Source organism: Schistocerca cancellata, unplaced genomic scaffold (assembly GCF_023864275.1).
Source record: "Schistocerca cancellata isolate TAMUIC-IGC-003103 unplaced genomic scaffold, iqSchCanc2.1 HiC_scaffold_404, whole genome shotgun sequence".
Taxonomy (NCBI): Eukaryota; Metazoa; Arthropoda; class Insecta; order Orthoptera; family Acrididae; genus Schistocerca; species Schistocerca cancellata.
In genome coordinates, this window is record NW_026046421.1 from 27501 (window position 1) to 35000 (window position 7500).

The following is a 7500-nucleotide window of genomic DNA, read 5'->3' on the forward strand; positions in this document are numbered from 1 at the left end:
AACCCATTTCGCACCTTAACCTAACCCATTTTGCACCTTAACTTAACCAAATTCGTAACGCAATTTGTACCGCAATGTAACGCAATGTGTACCGCAATGTAACGCAATGTGTACCGCAATGTAACGCAATGTGTACCGCAATGTACCGCAATGTGTACCGCAATGTACCGCAATGTGTACCGCAATGTGTAACGCAATGTGTAACGCAATGTGTACCGCAATGTGTACCGCAATGTGTAACGCAATGTGTACCGCAATGTGTAACGCAATGTGTACCGCAATGTGTAACGCAATGTGTACCGCAATGTAACGCAATTTGTACCGCAATGTAACGCAATTTGTACCGCAATGTAACGCAATTTGTACCGCAATGTAACGCAATTTGTACCGCAATGTAACGCAATTTGTACCGCAATGTAACGCAATTTGTACCGCAATGTAACGCAATTTGTACCGCAATGTAACGCAATTTGTACCGCAATGTAACGCAATTTGTACCGCAATGTAACGCAATTTGTACCGCAATGTAACGCAATTTGTACCGCAATGTAACGCAATTTGTACCGCAATGTAACGCAATTTCTACCTTAACCTAACCCACGTTGTGCCTTAACCTAACCCACGTTGTGCCTTAACCTAACCCACGTTGTGCCTTAACCTAACCCACGTTGTGCCTTAACCTAACCCACGTTGTGCCTTAACCTAACCCACGTTGTGCCTTAACCTAACCCACGTTGTGCCTTAACCTAACCCACGTTGTGCCTTAACCTAACCCACGTTGTGCCTTAACCTAACCCACGTTGTGCCTTAACCTAACCCACGTTGTGCCTTAACCTAACCCACGTTGTGCCTTAACCTAACCCACGTTGTGCCTTAACCTAACCCACGTTGTGCCTTAACCTAACCCACGTTGTGCCTTAACCTAACCCACGTTGTGCCTTAACCTAACCCAAGTTGTGCCTTAACCTAACCCAAGTTGTGCCTTAACCTAACCCAAGTTGTGCCTTAACCTAACCCAAGTTGTGCCTTAACCTAACCCAAGTTGTGCCTTAACCTAACCCAAGTTGTGCCTTAACCTAACCCAAGTTGTGCCTTAACCTAACCCAAGTTGTGCCTTAACCTAACCCACGTTGTGCCTTAACCTAACCCAAGTTGTGCCTTAACCTAACCCACGTTGTGCCTTAACCTAACCCACGTTGTGCCTTAACCTAACCCACGTTGTGCCTTAACCTAACCCACGTTGTGCCTTAACCTAACCCACGTTGTGCCTTAACCTAACCCACGTTGTGCCTTAACCTAACCCACGTTGTGCCTTAACCTAACCCACGTTGTGCCTTAACCTAACCCACGTTGTGCCTTAACCTAACCCACGTTGTGCCTTAACCTAACCCACGTTGTGCCTTAACCTAACCCACGTTGTGCCTTAACCTAACCCACGTTGTGCCTTAACCTAACCCACGTTGTGCCTTAACCTAACCCACGTTGTGCCTTAACCTAACCCACGTTGTGCCTTAACCTAACCCACGTTGTGCCTTAACCTAACCCACGTTGTGCCTTAACCTAACCCACGTTGTGCCTTAACCTAACCCACGTTGTGCCTTAACCTAACCCAAGTTGTGCCTTAACCTAACCCAAGTTGTGCCTTAACCTAACCCAAGTTGTGCCTTAACCTAACCCAAGTTGTGCCTTAACCTAACCCAAGTTGTGCCTTAACCTAACCCAAGTTGTGCCTTAACCTAACCCAAGTTGTGCCTTAACCTAACCCAAGTTGTGCCTTAACCTAACCCAAGTTGTGCCTTAACCTAACCCACGTTGTGCCTTAACCTAACCCACGTTGTGCCTTAACCTAACCCACGTTGTGCCTTAACCTAACCCACGTTGTGCCTTAACCTAACCCACGTTGTGCCTTAACCTAACCCACGTTGTGCCTTAACCTAACCCACGTTGTGCCTTAACCTAACCCACGTTGTGCCTTAACCTAACCCACGTTGTGCCTTAACCTAACCCACGTTGTGCCTTAACCTAACCCACGTTGTGCCTTAACCTAACCCACGTTGTGCCTTAACCTAACCCACGTTGTGCCTTAACCTAACCCACGTTGTGCCTTAACCTAACCCACGTTGTGCCTTAACCTAACCCACGTTGTGCCTTAACCTAACCCACGTTGTGCCTTAACCTAACCCACGTTGTGCCTTAACCTAACCCAAGTTGTGCCTTAACCTAACCCACGTTGTGCCTTAACCTAACCCAAGTTGTGCCTTAACCTGCTCTGTAATTGGCATATGACACGTTACATTAATCCAGTGTTGTCTAACCACAACCCTCTGAATATAGTTCGCTACTCGCACCGCCCACCCTCTTGTGTATCGTTTCATGTTCAACACTTCGCAAGTGTTGCTTACTTTTTACATGCTCCCGCTGTACACTGTAATGTGGACGACTGCAGGATGTACATCGCCCCCACCCTCCCCCCTGCCTTCGCACGCTGGTCGTTCAGGTGCTTGCGTGTTCAATGCCCTTCGCAGCTGTTCACTGGCATTCGCATGTCGAAGCGCTCAGTCTACGTCGTGGTACGGCCTGTGTCCACTGTCCGCTGATGTCGTAAGCTTAACCCTCACATTGTACTGCACATAGGTCCGTATGTACTGCATGATACGCTGTGGCACATGTGTGACCGTACAACGACTGCGCCCAACAACAGCGAACCATACGGTCCAAATGTTGTGCACTCAGCCACGTGCCGTCTCCCCATAACAGCTACATTGCAGTGTGGTACGCCATAGAGACGTGTGGGATTAACGGACGCCCTGGATGGCGATCAGCATGAGCCGTCTGTTGATGTAGTGGCGCGTGTATTCAAACGTAGTCGTCTCTTCTCACACAGTGTGATAGCATGGTGCACCGCGTTCCACATCTGCGACATGGTACAGATGCTGGTTGACAGTCGGTCTCGTAATGGACATCGCATACGTAGGGGGCCACCTCCCACGTGTTCTCTAGTCGTGCACATTTTGTTGCGTGTATGTGGGCAGACGTAGTGTGTCGTGACACCTAACAGACAGGTATGCAATAATCGTTGCATTTGCAAACTGGGATGGACGTCTACGTTTGCTGGTGACGTTACGCAAATGAACAACTGGTAAACCCATTGTGGTGCGGTTGTTGTTGCTGGAGGTAAATCAGTAAGGGCAAATCTGTGTGTGAAGCGATACGCGGCGGTGGCTGGGTGGGACCGTCCCCGGCCGGTGAGGGGGGGCCGCCCGGCGTGCTGGCCGCGCGGTGCGTGGGCGCACGCGCTACAGCCGGCTGGTGGGGGCGCCCAGTGGCAGGCGCGCCGGCCGACGGACGCGGCAGGCGGCGCAGCTGCGCGCCGGGGCACCCTGCGCGCGGCGCCGGGCGGCCAAAGTGGGTCCTCGCGGGCCCGGTGCGAAGCGCGGTGGACATCTGCAGTGTGCTGGTCCGACTGAGGACTGTGTGCGTTGAGGATGCGCCGCCGCCCGGCACTCGGCGCCGCGACGCCGTCTGCTGCTCGGTCGCCCCAGCGGTTCTCGCTGGTGGTTTGTATCGCAGTTGTGCAGACGTGTTGGCACGTGCGCTGTGCTGGGAGAGTTCGCTTCGGCACCCACGTGGGGCCTTTGCCCTTCTGTGGCGCTGGCGTTGGAGCTGCCGGTCACCGTAGGTGGCGCGTGTTGTCTCCCGCCGGCAATGCCACGACAGCACGCTCCCGGGCCTCTGTCGGCAGCGGCAAGCTCAGTTGGGAGCACGGGTGGTCGCACCTAAAGCGTCTACTCGCCTAACTCCGGGCGATTGCGCCTCTCTCGAACCCGACCAAGTACTTAGGACGGCGCTGCGCGCCGCCGGGACCTGAGAGGGTTTCGAGGTGTATTGTGCAGGGGAGCTCAGCCTCCTCCTGTTTGCAGAATAATTGAGCGGACGCTTGCGTGTTCGCGCGGGCCCCTGGGACACACTCCCGGGCGGCCGGCTGCTCAGCTCTAGTTGACGCAGCTCCCTGGTTGATCCTGCCAGTAGTCATATGCTTGTCTCAAAGATTAAGCCATGCATGTCTCAGTACAAGCCGCATTAAGGTGAAACCGCGAATGGCTCATTAAATCAGTTATGGTTCCTTAGATCGTACCCACGTTACTTGGATAACTGTGGTAATTCTAGAGCTAATACATGCAAACAGAGTCCCGACCAGAGATGGAAGGGACGCTTTTATTAGATCAAAACCAATCGGTCGGCTCGTCCGGTCCGTTTGCCTTGGTGACTCTGAATAACTTTGGGCTGATCGCACGGTCCTCGTACCGGCGACGCATCTTTCAAATGTCTGCCTTATCAACTGTCGATGGTAGGTTCTGCGCCTACCATGGTTGTAACGGGTAACGGGGAATCAGGGTTCGATTCCGGAGAGGGAGCCTGAGAAACGGCTACCACATCCAAGGAAGGCAGCAGGCGCGCAAATTACCCACTCCCGGCACGGGGAGGTAGTGACGAAAAATAACGATACGGGACTCATCCGAGGCCCCGTAATCGGAATGAGTACACTTTAAATCCTTTAACGAGTATCTATTGGAGGGCAAGTCTGGTGCCAGCAGCCGCGGTAATTCCAGCTCCAATAGCGTATATTAAAGTTGTTGCGGTTAAAAAGCTCGTAGTTGGATTTGTGTCCCACGCTGTTGGTTCACCGCCCGTCGGTGTTTAACTGGCATGTATCGTGGGACGTCCTGCCGGTGGGGCGAGCCGAAGGCGTGCGACCGCCTCGTGCGTGTTCGTGCGTCCCGAGGCGGACCCCGTTGAAATCCTACCAAGGTGCTCTTTATTGAGTGTCTGGGTGGGCCGGCACGTTTACTTTGAACAAATTAGAGTGCTTAAAGCAGGCAAGCCCGCCTGAATACTGTGTGCATGGAATAATGGAATAGGACCTCGGTTCTATTTTGTTGGTTTTCGGAACCCGAGGTAATGATTAATAGGGACAGGCGGGGGCATTCGTATTGCGACGTTAGAGGTGAAATTCTTGGATCGTCGCAAGACGAACAGAAGCGAAAGCATTTGCCAAGTATGTTTTCATTAATCAAGAACGAAAGTTAGAGGTTCGAAGGCGATCAGATACCGCCCTAGTTCTAACCATAAACGATGCCAGCCAGCGATCCGCCGCAGTTCCTCCGATGACTCGGCGGGCAGCCTCCGGGAAACCAAAGCTTTTGGGTTCCGGGGGAAGTATGGTTGCAAAGCTGAAACTTAAAGGAATTGACGGAAGGGCACCACCAGGAGTGGAGCCTGCGGCTTAATTTGACTCAACACGGGAAACCTCACCAGGCCCGGACACCGGAAGGATTGACAGATTGATAGCTCTTTCTTGATTCGGTGGGTGGTGGTGCATGGCCGTTCTTAGTTGGTGGAGCGATTTGTCTGGTTAATTCCGATAACGAACGAGACTCTAGCCTGCTAACTAGTCGCGTGACATCCTTCGTGCTGTCAGCGATTACTTTTCTTCTTAGAGGGACAGGCGGCTTCTAGCCGCACGAGATTGAGCAATGACAGGTCTGTGATGCCCTTAGATGTTCTGGGCCGCACGCGCGCTACACTGAAGGAATCAGCGTGTCTTCCTAGGCCGAAAGGTCGGGGTAACCCGCTGAACCTCCTTCGTGCTAGGGATTGGGGCTTGCAATTGTTCCCCATGAACGAGGAATTCCCAGTAAGCGCGAGTCATAAGCTCGCGTTGATTACGTCCCTGCCCTTTGTACACACCGCCCGTCGCTACTACCGATTGAATGATTTAGTGAGGTCTTCGGACTGGTACGCGGCATCGACTCTGTCGTTGCCGATGCTACCGGAAAGATGACCAAACTTGATCATTTAGAGGAAGTAAAAGTCGTAACAAGGTTTCCGTAGGTGAACCTGCGGAAGGATCATTACCGACTAGACTGCATGTCTTTCGATGTGCGTGTCGTGTCGCGCAACACGCTACCTGTACGGCAGCAGCCGTGCGCCGCGTGCGGAACCACGCGTGCCTCTCAAAACTAACTGAAAAATGTTGTGTGGTACGAGCGCTGAAGCTCTGGAGCGGCTGGCCTGCGGCACCTGGCGCCTGGCGCCGGTTTTGAATGACTTTCGCCCGAGTGCCTGTCCGCTCCGGTGTGGAGCCGTACGACGCCCATCGGCCGTGAGGCCGTTGGACACAGAACGCTGGAACAGGGGCCGTCAAACGCCTCAGTCCCGCCTATGCAACTGTTTTGAAAGAGACAGTGGAAACTAAACAAAAAAGATCACCCAGGACGGTGGATCACTCGGCTCGTGGGTCGATGAAGAACGCAGCAAATTGCGCGTCGACATGTGAACTGCAGGACACATGAACATCGACGTTTCGAACGCACATTGCGGTCCATGGATTCCGTTCCCGGGCCACGTCTGGCTGAGGGTCGGCTACGTATACTGAAGCGCGCGGCGTTTGTCCCGCCTTCGGAGACCTGGGAGTGTCGTGGCCGCCTGTGGGGCCGGCCGCGTCTCCTTAAACGTGCGATGCGCGCCCGTCGCCTGGCGGTTCGCATACCGGTACTTTCTCGGTAGCGTGCACAGCCGGCTGGCGGTGTGGCGTGCGACACCTCGTACAACGACCTCAGAGCAGGCGAGACTACCCGCTGAATTTAAGCATATTACTAAGCGGAGGAAAAGAAACTAACAAGGATTCCCCCAGTAGCGGCGAGCGAACAGGGAAGAGTCCAGCACCGAACCCCGCAGGCTGCCGCCTGTCGTGGCATGTGGTGTTTGGGAGGGTCCACTACCCCGACGCCTCGCGCCGAGCCCAAGTCCAACTTGAATGAGGCCACGGCCCGTAGAGGGTGCCAGGCCCGTAGCGGCCGGTGCGAGCGTCGGCGGGACCTCTCCTTCGAGTCGGGTTGCTTGAGAGTGCAGCTCCAAGTGGGTGGTAAACTCCATCTGAGACTAAATATGACCACGAGACCGATAGCGAACAAGTACCGTGAGGGAAAGTTGAAAAGAACTTTGAAGAGAGAGTTCAAAAGTACGTGAAACCGTTCTGGGGTAAACGTGAGAAGTCCGAAAGGTCGAACGGGTGAGATTCACGCCCATCCGGCCACTGGCTCCCGCCCTCGGCAGATGGGGCCGGCCGCCCGCGCGGAGCAATCCGCGGCGGGGTCGTGTCCGGTTGCCTTTCCACTCGCCGCGGGGTGGGGCCGTTCCGGTGTGCGGTGGGCCGCACTTCTCCCCTAGTAGGACGTCGCGACCCGCTGGGTGCCGGCCTACGGCCCGGGTGCGCAGCCTGTCCTTCCGCGGGCCTCGGTTCGCGTCTGTTGGGCAGAGCCCCGGTGTCCTGGCTGGCTGCTCGGCGGTATATCTGGAGGAGTCGATTCGCCCCTTTGGGCGCTCGGGCTCCCGGCAAGCGCGCGCGGTTCTTCCCGGATGACGGACCTACCTGGCCCGGCCCCGGACCCGCGCCGCTGTTGGCTCGGGATGCTCTCGGGCGGAATAATCGCTCCCGTC

General features: G+C 54.6%; 3 non-coding genes across 3 annotated transcripts in view; all 3 read left to right on the plus strand.

Annotated features, from left to right (window-relative positions):
* Window positions 1-4006: 4006 nt before the first annotated feature.
* LOC126119991 (small subunit ribosomal RNA) lies at window positions 4007-5915 on the plus strand. The gene has a single exon (XR_007525931.1). It is a non-coding gene; the product is annotated as a small subunit ribosomal RNA (ribosomal RNA).
* Window positions 5916-6267: 352 nt separating this feature from the next.
* Window positions 6268-6422, plus strand: LOC126119997 (5.8S ribosomal RNA). The gene has a single exon (XR_007525936.1). It is a non-coding gene; the product is annotated as a 5.8S ribosomal RNA (ribosomal RNA).
* A 189-nt stretch (window positions 6423-6611) lies between these two features.
* LOC126119992 (large subunit ribosomal RNA) overlaps window positions 6612-7500 on the plus strand; it is a 4222-nt gene continuing 3333 nt past the window's right edge. The window contains exon 1 of the ribosomal RNA XR_007525932.1: window positions 6612-7500. This exon is cut by the window's right edge and continues 3333 nt beyond it. This is a non-coding gene — a ribosomal RNA (large subunit ribosomal RNA).